We start from the raw sequence: 18093 nt of genomic DNA, 5'->3' as shown, positions 1-18093 counted from the left end.
TTATATGGCAATGTTTGTGTCAATATATATAATGGTTGACATATGACAGATGACCACTTCTTCAAAGCACATTATATCTCTGCATCTGCTCAATAGACTTGTCCTACCTTTGAAGACGTTTCTGTCTTTTAAAGGCAGAATTATCCAACAATGATGAATTCATTACTTTTGTATGAGACAGCTTTCTGAAACTGAGGGTTTGAGGTTGCATCTTGTCTCACAATGGACAAGCTTTTGTAACATGTGTGGAAACAACAAAACAAGAGAAGTGAATTAGAGGAATGGTTATCCTTTCATGTTTTTTGTTTCTTTAGCATTGGCTTCACAACTAGTAGAACTTAAAGGAATAAAAGTAAACCAGGACTTTAGCAATCTATCAAAAAGTATTGCCCAATCTAACTTTAATTCATTGGAATAATTTCATATTTGTATACCAGAGATAAGAAATTTCAACAATTCTAGTTAAATATGAGTATGTATTTGTTACCTTTCAGATAGTGGAATTTAAGTTCCCACACAGCCGTTTCAGTATGTCAAGGTAAGCTGATTCAATCTTCTACTATTCAGCTTTTGCTTAATGAAGCACAGTGAGCTAAAACCAAGTGGCTTTGATAGACATCATTCTTAAAAGGAGGTGAATTTCTTTTCAGTTTATGCTGCATAAGGATTTATACTCCCATTTATGCAGTTGTTTCTGCCCAGTTAAGAAATAAGTACTTTCTTACTTGTGCTTCCCATGATCATTTACTGTGCCCTTGGAAGAAATGCCTGCCTCCCTCTTCAGCCAGATGAATCCTATTCACTTGTCAAGATGCTCCTCCTGAAATCCTCCCTAGACTTTATAATAATTGGGCCATTGCTTTCTTTTTCGACTCTCGTGTTTACTTTATGCCTCTATCTCAGATTTTAATAGTTATAATACCTTATACAGTATTACAAACATTTTTGAACATAGGTTTTTCATATAGGTATATAAGTTCATATTATGCTATATTAAATATCTTTCAAAATAGGATAAATTAGACAACTAACAAGTATAAAGAGGGTAGGTCAAGGCATGACTGAAACTTGTAATAAAATGAAAACTATGGAGTTGCACATATTTGCTAGATTTGAAATGTATAAATTTGACTTCAACCTTCATAGTAATGAAAGCCAGGTGGGAAAGGTAGTCCGTTACATTAGGTTCTGAATAAATATGATGAAACCAAACCAAATTTCTAAAAAGCATAACATTTCCTGATGCAAATAATTTGTCAGATGGCCCCCAAGGCGAGGATATTATGCAATGTCAGATCTTTCTCAACAGCGTCATTTTAGGGCCCATAGCAATGATATATGTGGCATCATTTCTTTAAATAGCTCTCAGTGTGGTTAAGGACATTTCAGCAAAATTCAATTCAGTGAAAGAAGTTCTACTGGATATCTACCTGCTATTGTTTAGCTATTATCCTCATCTTACCTTGTGTTAAGGGATCAATTTTAGACTGTCGGGAGAAAGTATGAACTGATAGATTTTAGAAAATCCTTCATAAATTTCCTTTCTCATAGCTGAACTTTTATACAGTAGATTGGTGGAATGTTCAAGACAAAGTAAAGCTCCTTTCAATTCAGAGCTGTATTTATCAATTGATCCTGCTGAGAATAAGTGTGATATTCTTTTATTAACATCAGAAAGTGAGTATAGGGTAGGATCTATATAATAATCATGCCTAAACAAGGTACATAGTTCTCATGGCAACCACTACAATATGAAAAAACAGTAACAATGTTATGAGGTTATAACTAAGGAGTGGAATAGAAGGTAGGGAGTCAACACAGAATAAATCTTTTTGTTGTTATTACTAAATTTATTTATAAATTTAATTTTAAAATTAAAATATTTATCAAAATATGGTTATTTCCAGGATGGAGTTTTAGGTTTGCCCTAATGAACAGACAAATGAGTTTCTGGGAATAAGTCTTAAAACATGGCCACTTGTATCTGATTGTAATTAATTACTAGACCACTTACCCACTAAGATCACTGATTATTCGTTATAATTAAGTAGTAGTATCTACTTGTACGGACAGACATTTCTTTCCATTGTATATATTGAGAATATATATGTATACACACACACACACACCATATATGTGTGTGTGTGTATATATATATATAGCATTCAGTTTTTACAAACATGGTATTAGATAATTAACAAAAAGATTAAAATGAATAAGGGGAGCTTTGACATGTAAAGAGTTTTGAAGTTGTCATTCCCATTCTTACTGAATGGAGATCACACAATAAATCACTACTGGGAAATCTACAGATATAGGCTATTTTAGACTAATAGTTGATATCTGCTTACCTGAAGCCATAAACTAGCAGGAACATATAAATGGTAATTGGAATGAATGACTGGAGGCTCCTTTGAGAGTGGACAAAAGTCATGGAGGTGGGGGCAGGTCCCAAACTCATAAATATTTGCCATTGGGAACTTCATCAGATACCAATGATAGAGTCAAGAAAGGTCTCCTTATGGACTGACACAGGGAATAGAAAGGTAACCATATAAAATATGGCCAGAGAATTGTTCATAACAAAGGCCTATTCTCCATTAAAACATTAAATTCATATATAAGAAAAAAGAAAGATCTAAAATCAATAATCCAAATTTCTACCTTAGGAAACTAGGGAGAGAGAACAATTTAAGCCTAAAGCAAGCAGAATATAATATATAATTAAAATTAGAGCAGAAAGCAATGAAATTGAAAAACAGGAAAACGATAGAGGAAATCAGTCTGAAGTTTTCTTTTTTTTCTTTCTTTTTTTTTTTTTTAATATATATGCCAAGTTTTAGAATGAGGATGATGCTGGCCTCATAAAATGAGTTAGGGAGGAGTCCCTTCTTTTCAATTGTTTGGAATAGTTTCAGTAAAAATGGTACCAGCTCTTCTTTGTACCTCTGGTAGAATTCAGCAGTGAATTCTTCTGGTCCTGGGCTTTTTTGATTGGTAGGCTATTTATTACTGCCTCAATTTCAGAACTTGTTATTGGTCTATTCAGGGATTCAGTTTCTTTCTGGTTCAGTCTTGGGAGGGTGTCTGTGTTCAGAAATTTATCCATTTCTTCTAGATGTTCTATTATAGTTCATGTGCATAGAGGTGTTTATAGTATTCTCTCATGGTTGTTTATATTTCTGTGGGGTCAGTAGTGATAGCTCCCTTATCATTTTTGATTGTGTCTATTTGATTCTTCTCTCTTTTCCTCTTTGTCTAGCTAGTAGTAATCTATTTATTTTATTTTTATTTTTTTCTCAAAAAACCATTTTCTGGATTGGTTGATTTTCTGAAAGGCTTTTTGTGTCTCCCTTTCCTTTAGTTCTGCTTTGATCTTGTTTATTTATTGTCTTCTGCAAGCTTTGGGATTTGTTTACTCTTGGTTCTTTAGTTCTTGTGGTTGTGATGTTAGGTTTTTTTTCAGAAAACCAGTTCCTGGATTGGTTGATTTTCTGAAAGCCTTTTTGTGTCTCCTTTCCTTTAGTTCTGCTTTGATCTTGTTTATTTATTGTCTTCTGCAAGCTTTGGGATTTGTTTACTCTTGGTTCTTTAGTTCTTGTGGTTGTGATGTTAGGTTGTTGACCTGAAATTTTTCCAGCTTTTTGATGAGGGCATAAATTTCCCTCTTAACATTGCTTTAGCTGCATCCCAGAGATTAAGGTATGTTGTCTCTTTGTTCTTGTTAGTTTCAAATAACTTGTTGATTTGTGCCTTAATTTCATTATTTACCAAGGAGTCATTCAGCAGCAGGTTGCTTAATTTCCTTGTAGTTGTGTGGTTTTGAGTGAGCTTCTTAACGTTGAGTTCTAATTTAATTATGCTGTGGTCTGAGACACTGTTATGATTTCAGTTGTTTTGCATTTGCTGAGGAATATTTTACTTCAGATTATGTGATCAGTTTTTGAGTAAGTACTGTGTGTCCATGAGAATGTATATTCTGTTGTTTTTGGGTGGAGAGTTCTCTATATATCTATCAAGTCCACTTGATCTCTAGCTGAGTTCAGGTCCCGAATATCTTTGTTAATTTTCTGTCTTAATGCTCTAATATTGATAGTGGGGGTGTTCAAGTCTCCCACTATTATTGTGTGAGAGTCTAAGTCTCTTTGAAGGTCTTTATGAATCTGAGTGCTCCTGTATTGGGTGCATATGTACTTAGGATAGTTAGCTCTTCTTGTTGAATTGAGCCCTTTATCATTATGTAATGCCCTTCTTTGTAATTTTTGATCTTTGTTGGTTTAAAGTCTATTTCATCAGATACTAGGATTGCAACCCCTGCTTTTTTTTCTCTTTTCCATTTGCTTGGTAAATCTTCCTCCATCCCTTTATTTTGAGCCTATGTGTCTCTCTGAACATGAGATGGGGCTCTTGAAGACAGCATACCAATGGAGTTTCACTCTGTCCAGCTTGCCATGCTGTCTGTGTCTTTTCATTGGTGCATTTAGCCCATTTACATTAAAGGTTAATATTGTTATGCATGAATTTGATCCTGTCATCATGATGTAGCTAGCTATTTTCAGAGTTGTTTATGTGGTTGCATCATCATGTCACTGGTCAGTGTACTTCAGTGTGTTTTGTAGTGGCTGGTAATGGTTTTTCCTTTCCATATTTAGTGCTTCCTTCAGGAGCTCTTGCAAGGCAGGCCTGGTGGTGACTATTCCTTCAGCATTTGCTTTTCTGAAAAGGATCTTATTTCTTCTTTACTTATGAAGCTTAGTTTGGCCAGATACAAAATTCTAGGTTGGAAATTCTTTCTTTCAGAATGTTGAATATGGGCCCCCAATTGCTTCTGGCTTGTACGGTTTCTGCTGAGAGGCCCACTGTTAGTCTGATGGGCTCACCTTTGTAGGTCACCTGGCCTTTCTCTCTGGCTCCAAAGATGGTTTATTGAAAGGATTAGTAAAATAAGTCCCTAGCCCTGTTAACCCCGAATAAAAGAGGGAAGATACAATGATCAATTTCAAAAATAAATAACAATAAATAAATAAATAACACATACAAAAGGACAAAAGAGAGTCCATCACTACTGACTATATTAAAATGCTAATAAATGAAGTGTATAAACATTTCTAGGCCCACAGATTTGTATTTGATATCTTAGATGAAATAGAATGCTGCTCGAAAGATAAAAACTACCAAAACTAAATATCAAAGACACATAAGTACACACACACAGATACATATATATTTCCAATGCCTATCTCAGTGTTCATGTAATAATTGGGACTAGCTAAAAATAATTAAAAAAGAATAATCCAATTCTAGTGGTTACGCTTAAAACCTTTGAACTTTTGCCTTGCATTTCAGAAGACTTACCAATCTGATCATCTAAATAAAAGAACATACTCTAACTCTTTCACTTGTTCTCCAGTCTCCAAACACGTAGACAAATGCCCCCACTATTTTTATATATGCAACCTCACTTATGATAAAAAATTCTCTTCCAAAAGAAAGAATTGACAAAGTTAAAGTCTTCTTTAGATTAAGAAAATGTATGTTACTTTTCACCTGTTTCAAGGCAGTGGTAACTTAAGCCAGGAAATATATTCAGATAAATGATTACTATTTGAGGTGACAGGGGGTAGTAAAGTGAAGTATGAATTACGAATACTATAATTCATTCACTAACTCATCACTTCCCAAAATCTACTAGCAAACAAAACAGGGAAGGAGAAATAATTTGTACTTTTCAAATATTACCGTCCATTTTGTATAGTGATATTCATGGATTTTTGAACTTCTGTTTTTTTTCTTGAAAACTTGTTAGTGGTGAAATAATAAGCATGATAATATAAATTCAACACTAATTATGGGTTGCTATGTGTTTAAATGAATTAAAATATAAAAACATTTTTGAGCGAACTCTAAGAATGACCCAGTAATCTCATGTCATTTTGCTATAAGTGCATAGCCTTTGAAATGAAGAGATTTTTCCCTCATTGACTTCAGGTTATGATGTGCCAGTGGAAACACCATCTATAAAGGGCACACTGAGTGTGCTAACATATGATGGAATGGTTTCAGTATGCAGGCAGATCCCTATTTTAAAATACTATGTTCCCTATGAGTTCTGTTATTTCACCAGTATAGATTCTATTCACAGTAGACAAAAGTGTGTAACAAATCCTTAAGGTCTATACTTTTCTGATGAAACTATTCTGATCAACTTTATTCACTTATAATTATCATCAGTTCTGAAGTGAACATTTCATCTCCTTTCATTTTTCATTGCTATTCCTGCTGATGAAGATAAAGTGAATGCGTGAAGGACTTATACTGAATTGTTGCCATTTGTGCAATTAGTCTTCCAATTTCAGTTAGAAGCTTTATTTACCTAAATAATATTAAAGTTACACATATTGGTAGAGTAGTAGAAATAAAAATTGCTTTTATGCAGTACATCTTGATGAAAGTTTTGTTATAAATGACAGAATGCATGGTGGAGTATGAGAAGGGAGAAGTTGAAAGTACAAGGTCCACGTGAAATCTGTGAATTATAATAATTATTGTTTTCCCAAAGGGCTTTCAGGTGAAAAATATCCACAGGAGATAGAAACATCCTGCAAATGTGACATATATTATTACCTAAATCAAGATATGAGGAATAGAAGGTCCTTTTGAAGATTAAGTTAATAAACACAATTTATACTCTGTGAGTCTTCAGAGAGACCATCTGTGTGGCTTCATTTAGTAGTTCTTTATACTATGGGTGACTATAATTCAACCTAGAGTTGCTTTATAATTAATATTTTTCATTAAAAATTTGTTAATATGAATCTCAAGGAACTTCTGTATTCACTGCTTTTCTCTATTTAAAATAAGCTGGTAGGCTTTTTTCCCCCAAAGCATTTAAGAAGTAGGATAATAGAGCTTATTAATCTAATAGAATTGTCATGATGGTGACAAAAACAACTAGAGTCCTTTGGGTACTGAGAAATGAAAAATTGTAGAATTAGGTATTGTAAAAAGCAGGAACTTAACATCTAACTCCTGCTACCAGCATCACGTATGGCTGTACGTTCTAAAAGACACTGATAGTGTAGAACAATTATACCGTGCATATGATAGTCTTTCTGTGAGGCCAGTTATTTTACATGATATTGATAAATATTGCCAGGGCTGTCCTCCAACCAATATGTTCAGCACACACATTAAGTTATCTGTAAAAAGGAGGGTAGCCTGAGAATATTGCTATTGGCATTACTGACTCTTGAGGAACAATGAGGTAAGAAACTCCTACAACAGAACTCAAATTGTTTAAGAGAGCTAATGTAGTTACAGATCAGTATCACTCCCTTTGTTACCTCTTAAAAATGGTAAAAGTGGCCGGGAGTGGTGGCTCATGCCTGTAATCCCAGCACTTTGGGAGGCCAAGGCAGGCAGATCACGAGATCAGGAGATGGAGACCATCCCACTAACGTGGTGAAACTCCATCTCTACTAAAAATACAAAAAAATTAGTTGGACGTGGTGGCATGCACATGTAGTCCCAGCTTCTCGGGAGGCTGAGGCAGGGGAATCGCTTGAACCCTGGAGGTGGAGGTTGCATTGAGTGAGATCATGCCACTGCACTCCAACCTGGGCAACAGAGGGAGACTCCGTCTCAGAAAAAAAAATAAAATAAAATAAAGAAAAAGGTAAAAACAAGTCCTGTAAGCAGGAACACTATTGAAATTCCCCATTTAAGTCTTAGTAGTTCCATAGTTAAAAGCAAACAATGTTAAAAAAGGAAGGCACGACCGGGCGCGGTGGCTCAAGCCTGTAATCCCAGCACTTTGGGAGGCCAAGACGGGCGGATCACAAGGTCAGGAGATCGAGACCATCCTGGCTACATGGTGAAACCCCGTCTCTACTAAAAAATATAAAAAACTAGCCGGGCGAGGTGGCGGGCGCTTGTAGTCCCAGCTACTCGGGAGGCTGAGGCAGGAGAATGGCGTAAACCCTGGAGGCGGAGCTTGCAGTGAGCTGAGATCTGGCCACCGCACTCCAGCCTGGGCGACAGAGCAAGACTCCGTCTCAAAAAAAAAAAAAAAAAAGGAAGGCACAATCGAAGATGAATATACAAAAAGGCAAGCTACTTTGATGAATTTACATAAATGATAAAAAAAACTGATTTAGACCACCCAAGACTAAAAGTGTTAGAATTATTGTATGAATAATATTTTTAAAAACTACTTGTGAAACTGTTTAAGAACATAAGGTATCAAATCACAAAACTGGACAATTTTAAGATATTTTCATAAATGAATACATCAGAAAGAGAAAATGAAACTAAAAGTAACTAAAATAACTGAAACTAAGAAACTTATAAATTTAAATAAACATCCAAAAATGTAAACAGTAGATTAAACACTGCTCAAGAGAAAGATAACATGCAGAGAAATAAATAACAATAAAATATACAGAATGAAGTAGAAAGTAATAGAGATTGAAAAGAGGAAGGGGATATTAAGAGATAGGAAAGACAGAATTAGAAATTCTAATGTGTATAATTGGAGTACAAGAAGTAATGAACTGAAAAATGTGATTTTTTTGCATATTCAAACAGGGAAAAGCATAAATTCACATATTTTGCTCTTACTTTTTTTGCAGAGACTCCAATTAAATGTATATACAATGCTAAAATATCTCTGGCCTCCACACACAAAATGTCAGGAGTTCTCTTAAGTCACTATAACATCCAAAAACTTTCAGATGCATTTACAAATGTGTTCTATACACAAGATGAGAACACGAGAATTTGATATATCATGATCAGGAATCCATATTTCAGAAGTAGTTAACATAACCGAAACTGAATATCTGAATTAAGAAATTTAATTTAGGCCAGGCGCGGTGGCTCAAGCCTGTAATCCCAGCACTTTGGGCGGCCAAGACGGGCGGATCACGAGGTCAGAAGATCGAGACCATCCTGGCTAACACGGTGAAACCCCGTCTCGACAAAAAAATACAAAAAAATAGCCGGGTGAGGTGGCGGGCGCCTGTAGTCCCAGCTACTCGGGAGGCTGAGGCAGGAGAATAGCGTAAACACAGGAGGCGGAGCTTGCAGTGAGCTGAGATCCTGCCACTGCACTCCAACTTGGGCTACAGTGCGAGACTCCGTCTCAAAAAAAAAAAGAGAGATTTAATTTAAATTTTTGATACTCATGATATTTAAGAAATATAGTTGTTAGAAATAATACAAACTGCTTCAGCATAAATAGGGTATGAAATTCCATCAACTTCAAACTATTCAATTTAGTGCTATAATTCTTTAGTTTTGTATCACCCCATTTCCTGCGGCACTCTGTTGCCTAAGAATCCTAGATTGGCTTATTATGCTGTAAAAATATTGTTGTACATACCCTAGATGAATCTTTCAGTCAACAGGCCTGTTGGAATGCCCGAGGACAGAGCTTAGAGTGAGGCTTCTCTGAACTTTTAGGAACATGTTCTGTAGTAATTTTTGTGCCTTCTTGTCAATAAAATTTGTAAGTTTGGAAAAACTTAGTACAAAACTTTTAAAATTATAATATTTACTTGGTAGTAGGGCTGTATGTGAGGAATTACAAAGGTTCTCTCCATCTATAATGATCAGAGCCTACAGATATTTACTAAAAGAACCCAATAATTGCCTAATGAACAAATTGATTCAGGTCAACACACACACACACACGTATACACACGTAAATATATATAACCATGCATATATAAAAGGTAGGGTATTAATACTGTAATGTCATGTTTTTACATATGGAAAAGCACTGGGATTGCCACGGAGAAGAACTGGTAGCAAATAGTCATTTTCCAAATAAAAAGTAATGAAATGCCAATGAATATGTCCTATTACTCTGCATTAGAAGATGTAGGTTTTTATTTTCAAGTTAGAAGAATGACTTTTTAAACATGCATATAGGAGTGTTGCAACAAAATTACTGCCTTTGACATGACTATTTGATAGAGCTCAATACTTAGTGACTAAACTTTTTGGAAAATCATTTTGCTTTATTATAATACCTGTACAAAAATGCTTGAAACAATCTGCAAAAATCAGTCTTATATTTTTATTTTATTAAAAACCTTTATTAAACTCCAACAATATTATCCAAATTGATTACTTGCATATTTCATTGAATTGCCATCAGATGTGTTTCATAGTTATCCTCTCAGGACAGAAATCAGTCATGACTAAAAACCATTATATCAACATTATCCAGATATCTATCTATATACCCAGCTATGCGTACAACCATATGCACATAGTTTCTAAATCCATACATGGAAACACTGTTGGAATTATTAGCTGCTTGAAAAGGTCATGCTCAATTGGATATATAAATGGAGAATAAATAAATAGAATGTATATTTCATAGCACATAGCATATTATTTTTGTTTACAGAAATACATTTTTGCCTTCTTGTTGACTACTCAAATACAGATCTACCATCCCTTCTTTTTTTTTTTTTTTTTTTTTTGAGATGGAGTCTCACTCTGTCCCCTGGCTGGAGTGCAGAGGTGCAATCTTGGCTCACTGCAACCTCTGCCTCCTGGGTTCAAACAATTCTCCTGCTTCAGCCTCCCCAGTAGCTGGGACTACAGTTGCGTACCACCATGCCCAGCTAATTTTTTTGTATTTTTAATAGAGACAGGGTTTCACCATGTTGGCCAGGATGGTCTCGATTTCCTGACCTGGTGATCTGCCTGCCTTGGCCTCCCAAAGTGCTGGGATTACAGACATGAGCCATACTATCTCTTCTTAAAACACTTGGAACAAGTTATAGTTCAGATTTCAAAATTTCTCAAAGGAAGATACATAATATATGATTACAGTTCAGGAAGGGCAGGGCCACTGATATTTCTTCAACAGAAGAAATATCTGATTCACTGATTGATATACATAAAGATTCTAGGTTGTCTTAGATTAGGTCATGCTAGTCTGCCAAGTGGGTATGCAAAAAAAAAAAAAAAAAATCTTCTCATACATTGGAATTCAAAATTATAGGCAAATAATAGTGGACACGTGTTCATTTCTACAAGGTTCTTTCACTTCACAATGAAGCCTCATTGTGAAGGTTCATATTTCACCCAATGTAGCTTCAAGGAAGACTCCGATTCTGAAGAGTTTCTAATGTCCCTTTATTTGCTATTTATTTTTATATATTTTCATCTTTGATGACAGTCAATACCACAGGAATACTTTGTAATTTCACTTTTGTACTTTTGATACAAGAACTAACTTTCTTTCTGTGTGACATCTTCACCATGTCTTGTATTCTCAAGCCCACAAGCTTCTTTCTACAAGTTGTTACTTCATATAGAATACAATTGAATTTGTATTTGATAAATAACAGTGAATCTCAATACTCAATAATATTTTCAATGACTTTGAGTTCAAAGATAAGGTCATTGCTAACTAAAGTTGAAAATAGATTCTCTTAACTCTCTTTTTATTTTATAAGAAATCCTAAAAAAAATCAAATACTTCCTAGAATGGAAATTGCAATACTTCTATAAGGCTACTATGGGTAATTTTTTTTTGTCTTACTCTTATAGTCCATTTAAAAATTTTCACACTTTTTCTTTTCTTCACTTGGGATTGATTAGTTCAACCATTAGATTTAAATTGGCTATTGAGATTGTGTCTAGTCATTTGGTAGGCACGAAATAATTATTGCACACTCATTATCTCTGACTGTGGGGGCTCTAAGTTCTTCTTGCATGTAAATCCTTAATATCTACAATACAAATGAGTGAATGTAGGTAATATCATTTCTGGGTCTAGTATCTCTTTGACATTCTGGAACTGTCACCATCAAAATGAAGTGTTGATTCTAGGTTGTCTTCATTTGAAATTATTACTCATTATCTGGTACTAATTGTTTAGTTCACAATGGTTGCTTCAGTGATATTAATCACTACACACATTATAATTTGTACAGGAATTTCTATTACTGAGTCATATGCTATCTAGATAGGGCAAAGTTTTGTTTAACATAAATAAAAGTAATTGTATAACAAAAAAGTTTCCTTGGCAACGATAAACTCTATGATTTCTCCCAGGATGATGATTCTGACTTGTGTTATGACCCTTTGTTATTTCTGGGAAATATTTTTCTGCCGATGTATGACTGGCAGTGAACATTAAATCCTGTTTGAACAAATGAGATCTTGAATTTATTGAACCCTGTTTCTTGCACTGCAGTGTTATATGTAATCAGTTATTCCAATTCTTCCAGTACCCAAATTACTTGAATGACATTGGAAAACTGATACTAAACCAAAACAAGACAGAGCTCCAGAGACGCAGAATGTATTAAAAAAGGAAAAATATACAAGATATAAAAATCATATGAAGTTAAAAAAATACTTATAACATGATGGGATAAGTTGGATATTATAAATGAAGATAAGAGAATAAGACAAAACAGTGTGCAATCACTTTGTGTTTTCCAGAACATATGTGGGCAGACGTTAAAATATTATGAAAATATTAATACAATTATGGGTATAAAAGTCTAAATGCACATCATTGAAATGAGAAATATGAAAGTTGAAAAATAAAAATCAAAAGAATATTAGGTGGTACATCAATAGATAAGGTTAAAAGAAGTCAGCTAAATTCAGTCAATTAGCGAGCTGAGATATTGGTCAATGAATTCTACAATACATCACACAAGTGTGTGTGAGTGTGTGTGTGTATGTGTATAAGACAGAAGAGGGACAGGGAAGGGGAGAGGAAGGCAAGGAGAGAAAATAAAATTTAATACACAAAAGAAGACATCGAATTCCATCAACCATCAGTACTTGTTATATACAAAAGTGACAACAGAGTGGGGAGAGTAGGTAGGAAGATAGTTAAAACATAATTTTAAAAAGTTCCTTTAAAGGCTCTGTAAAGGAAGCACAAGTCCTTAGATTTGTACTGTCTACCTAAAATAAGAAAGTAAATTTAAAATGATCGATACGTTGTCGTATCAGAAAGAAATTTCAGAACACCAAGGATAACTCCATTGGAAGGTCTACGGGATGGGATGGAAGTAGAGGCTGCTATGAAATGAATAACAGCAGATAGACATCTGGATTCTCATTAGTAATAGTAAGTGCGAGACTCTGAAGAATATCTGTCTAAATGTGCAGTATGACTATTTCACTAGAACTATTAACCAAACCAACATTCAACTGTGAGCACAAAATAAAAACATTGAAAGCATGTCTAACACACAATGTTCCCAATGTCCAACCCTGTCTGGAAGAATTACTAGAGGAGACATTTTGAAAAAAGGAGCAATAAGTCTGAGAGAGAGATTGTATAAGAAATAGTGAAGAACAATAAAACCGGTATAATTTATGCTTAGGCATAAATAAAGGTAGCTTTTGAAGAGAACAATAGGACTTTTTATTTTAGATTTAATATATTATCTTAATGTAGAGTAGGCTTTTCAATGTGCTGATATAGAAGACGGCAGGGAGTGGGAGGAAGAGCAAAATAATTGCTAAGATTCTTGATTTATATGAGAAAAATATAAAGAAAATGATTAACAAAGGTATTGCATAGAAGTAGCAAAGCTTAAATACATATGTTAAAATTTCAAGGGGAACCATTTAAAAAATATTAATGAGATGTCAGACTTTCGGCCGGGCGCGGTGGCTCAAGCCTGTAATCCCAGTACTTTGGGAGGCCGAGATGGGCGGATCACGAGGTCAGGAGATCGAGACCATCCTGGCTAACATGGTGAAACCCCATCTCTACTAAAAATACAAAAAAAAAACTAGCCGGGCGAGGTGGCGGGCGCCTGTAGTCCCAGCTACTCGGGAGGCTGAGGCAGGAGAATGGCGTGAACCCGGGAGGCGGAGCTTGCAGTGAGCAGAGATTGCGCCACTGCACTCCAGTCTGGGTGACAGAGCGAGACTCCGCCTCAAAAAAAAAAAAAAAAAAAAGAAAAAAAAAAAGAGATGTCAGACTTTCAAACCATTAGAGAAAAATAAATGTAAGGTAGCTGCATGAATTCACCAAAAGGCAAGAATAATATTTTTTAAAGCAGAGAAAGTAGAAAACATAAAAGAAGTTGTTAAAAATGATTTAAACATCTCAGTAATCACAAATCAATTCAATATCTAAAAACAATTTAAATGCTTAGTTTCAAACTGGGTTTTAAATAGCTCTTTTCTTTTGTTTAAAAGAGCATTAAACATTTAATCTTAGAAAATAAAATGACTCATTGAGGTAGCAACGAAATAAAAGAATATCAGACATATGTCCAAAAGAGTGTGTTAATATTGGTGTTAGGACAAAGAAAATGTTAATCGAATACATTTAAGAGGACATCTTAAATATCCTTCTAAAGAGGATATTTTAAAAATCTATCACACTAGGAATATATTTTGTGCTAAGCCTATTTTGGACTCTATAAAGAAGCAAGTAACAGATACAATTTCACAGGTTTATAAAACAAAGATCACAGTTGCCTTAAACTGAGATGGCAAAGATTGTAAGAAGAAGTGGTGGTATTGATGACATGTTAGAGTCTGAGAGCTAAGTTTGGGGTATGATTGTTTTGAGTTGCATATAGAAAACTAAGTATACATCAAGTAGAAAATGGACTGTAAAAGTCATTGAATCAGTGTTAAATCTAGCTACAAGGTATAAATTTAAAAATCTCTAGTATAAAAACTGCATTTAAAAATGTGTGACAAAATGATATTTGGTTGGTGTACACATGTCAAATTTTTAACACTTAAGCAATCCAAGGACTAAGTTTTTGGGCATTCCAATGTTTTTAGAGCAGGAATTGAGAGAACACAGTGAAGCAAATGCAAAGATAAGAGTATACAAGGACATTCAGGAGAGTGGTGACAGTATGCAAAAAGTTACAAATTGCGTTAAAGATGAGAATGGCAAATACTGCAGATAGATCAAGCAAGATGAAGACTATGAATTGACTATTCTAATCAGTGATTAAGAAGTCATTGCTGACCTTGTATTAGAAGTCTTTTACAGTGACAAGAGCAATAGGCTTGCTTGGAATGGGCTCAAGGGGTAATATGAAAAGAAGCATTACAATAAATGAGGGAAGTGAAGTGTTGTAAGGAGTGTTGTTGTAAAGAAAAAACCAGGTTTTTGTATAAAGCAGAGGGAGAGGCAGGATCAGCAGTGAGCTCAGCAGTTTTTGAATTTGTTTTAAGATAAGAGAAAAAGCACCATTTATTAAATAGGGAATCCTTTCCCCATTTCTTGTTTTTGTCAGGTTTGTCAAAGATCAGATGGCTGTAGATGTGTGGTATTATTTCTGAGGACTCTGTTCTGTTCCACTGGTCTATTTCTCTGTTGTGGTACCAGTACCATGCTGTTTTGGTTACTGTAGCCTTGTAGTATAGTTTGAAGTCAGGTAGCGTGACGCCTCCAGCTTTGTCCTTTTGACCTAGGATTGTCTTGGCAATGCGGGCTCTTTTTTGGTTCCATATGAACTTTAAAGCAGTTTTTTCCAATTCTGTGAAGAAACTCATTGGTAGCTTGATGGGGATGGCATTGAATCTATAAATAACCTTGGGCAGTATGGCCATTTTCACGATATTGATTCTTCCTATCCATGAGCATGGTATGTTCTTCCATTTGTTTGTGTCCTCTTTGATTTCACTGAGCAGTGGTTTGTAGTTCTCCTTGAAGAGGTCCTTTACATCCCTTGTAAGCTGGATTCCTAGGTATTTTATTCTCTTTGAAGCAATTGTGAATGGAAGTTCATTCCTGACTTGGCTCTCTGCTTGTCTGTTACTGGTGTATAAGAATGCTTGTGATTTTTGCACATTAATTTTGTATCCTGAGACTTTGCTGAAGTTGCTTATCAGCTTAAGGAGATTTTGGGCTGAGACGATGGGTTTTTCTAAATATACAATCATGTCATCTGCAAACAGGGACATTTGACTTCTTCTTTTCCTAACGGATACCCTTGATTTCTTTCTCTTGCCTGATTGCCCTAGCCAGAACTTCCAACACTATGTTGAATAGGAGTGGTGAGAGAGGGCATCCCTGTCTTGTGCCAGTTTTCAAAGGGAATTTTTCCAGTTTTTGCCCATTCAGTATGATATTAGCTGTGGGTTTGTCGTAAATAGCTCTTATTATTTTGAGGTACGTTCCATCAATACCGAATTTATTGAGCGTTTTTAGCATAAAGGGCTGTTGAATTTTGTCAAAAGCCTTTTCTGCATCTATTGAGATAATCATGTGGTTCTTGTCTTTGGTTCTGTTTATATGCTGGATTACGTTATTGATTTGCGAATGTTGAACCAGCCTTGCATCCCAGGGATGAAGCCCCTTGATCATGGTGGATCTTTTGATGGCTGCTGAATTCGGTTTGCCAGTATTTTATTGAGAATAAATGGTGCTGGGAAAATTGGCTAGCCACAAGTAGAAAGCTGAAACTGGATCCTTTCCTTACCCCTTATACGAAAATTAATTCAAGATGGATTAGAGACTTAAATGTTAGACCTAATACCATAAAAACCCTAGAAGAAAATCTAGGTAGTACCATTCAGGACATAGGCATGGGCAAGGACTTCATGTCTAAAACACCAAAAGCAACGGCAGCAAAAGCCAAAATGACAAATGGGATCTCATTAAACTAAAGAGCTTTTGCACAGCAAAAGAAACTACCATCAGAGTGAACAGGCAACTACAGAATGGGAGAAAATTTTTGCAACCTACTCATTGACAAAGGGCTAATATCCAGAATCTACAAAGAACTCAAACAAATATACAAGAAAAAAACAAACAACCCATCAAAAAGTGGGGAAAGGATATGAACAGACATTTCTCAAAAGAAGACATCCATACAGCCAACAGACACATGAAAAAATGCTCGTCATCACTCGCCATCAGAGAAATGCAAATCAAAACCACAATGAGATACCATCTCACACCAGTTAGAATGGCAATCATTAAGAAGTCAGGAAACAATAGATGTTGGAGAGGATGTGGAGAAATAGGAACACTTTTACACTGTTGGTGGGATTGTAAACTAGTTCAACCATTATGGAAAACAGTATGGCAATTCCTCAAGGATCTAGAACTAGATGTACCATATGACCCAGCCATCCCACTACTGGGTATATACCCAAAGGATATAAATTACTCTACTACAAAGACACATGCAACGTATGTTTATTGCGGCACTATTCACAATAGCAAAGACTTGGAATCAACCCAAATGTCCATCTGTGACAGACTGGATTAAGAAAATGTGGCACATATACACCATGGAATACTATGCAGCCATCAAAAGGATGAGTTTGCGTCCTTTGTAGGGACATGGATGCAGCTGGAAACCATCATTCTTAGCAAACTATCACAAGAAGAGAAAACCAAACACCGCATGTTCTCACTCATAGGTGGGAACTGAACAATGAGATCACTTGGACTCGGGAAGGGGAACATCACACACTGGGGCCTATCATGGGGGGGGGAGGAGGGAGGGATTGCATTGGGGAGTTATACATGAATAAAACGTTATGCACATACCTAGAACTTAAAGTATAATAAAAAGTAAAAAAAAAGAAAAAAAAAAAAAAAAGATAAGAGAAAAAGCTACATCTTTCACATTGATGTGAAAGATCATGCACACAACTAAAATAAATAAAACAAAGGTAAAAATGGAAGAAATGGGGTACTTTAGGAAAATGGTGACAGTAGACTCTATCGTAGAACTGAAGGTGTTGCCTTTGGATAGAAGCATGAATAATTTATTTCTAATGAAACAGGAAAAATGTATATATTGTCATAAAAACTATTACAAGGTTGTAATAGTGGTGGAAACATCTAGAAGGTATTTTGGCTGCTAGAATTTCTTTCATAAAGCAAGAGCTGACCTCATCAGATAAGAGTGTAGATTTTGGAGGTTTGTGAAGAAAGGACAGGGTCTGAAATGGTCATCTAGGAAGATGGCAGATTGAATGGAGAATGGAAACACCTAATACAATTGTTGGGCAGCCGTAGGAGTATGTAAGAAGCTGGCAAACATGCTTCTATATGTGAACAATCCGCCTGATAGTGTGTTTTACACCACTAAGCTCAAGTAGGTATAT

The 18093-nt window shown here is 35.3% G+C and overlaps 2 protein-coding genes across 3 annotated transcripts in view; both read left to right on the top strand.

The window, feature by feature from the left end:
• The window catches only part of LOC117095266 (SH3 domain and tetratricopeptide repeat-containing protein 1-like), a 563227-nt gene that overhangs the window by 294585 nt on the left and 250549 nt on the right, over positions 1–18093 (top strand). The window lies entirely within an intron of this gene.
• Positions 1–18093, top strand: part of LOC117095263 (ATP-dependent 6-phosphofructokinase, platelet type-like) — a 430270-nt gene that overhangs the window by 254357 nt on the left and 157820 nt on the right. The window lies entirely within an intron of this gene.

This window comes from Trachypithecus francoisi, unplaced genomic scaffold, assembly GCF_009764315.1.
Source record: "Trachypithecus francoisi isolate TF-2019V2 unplaced genomic scaffold, Tfra_2.0 Lachesis_group13, whole genome shotgun sequence".
In the NCBI taxonomy this organism is placed as follows: domain Eukaryota; kingdom Metazoa; phylum Chordata; class Mammalia; order Primates; family Cercopithecidae; genus Trachypithecus; species Trachypithecus francoisi.
This window is presented reverse-complemented; position numbering and strand designations above follow the sequence as displayed.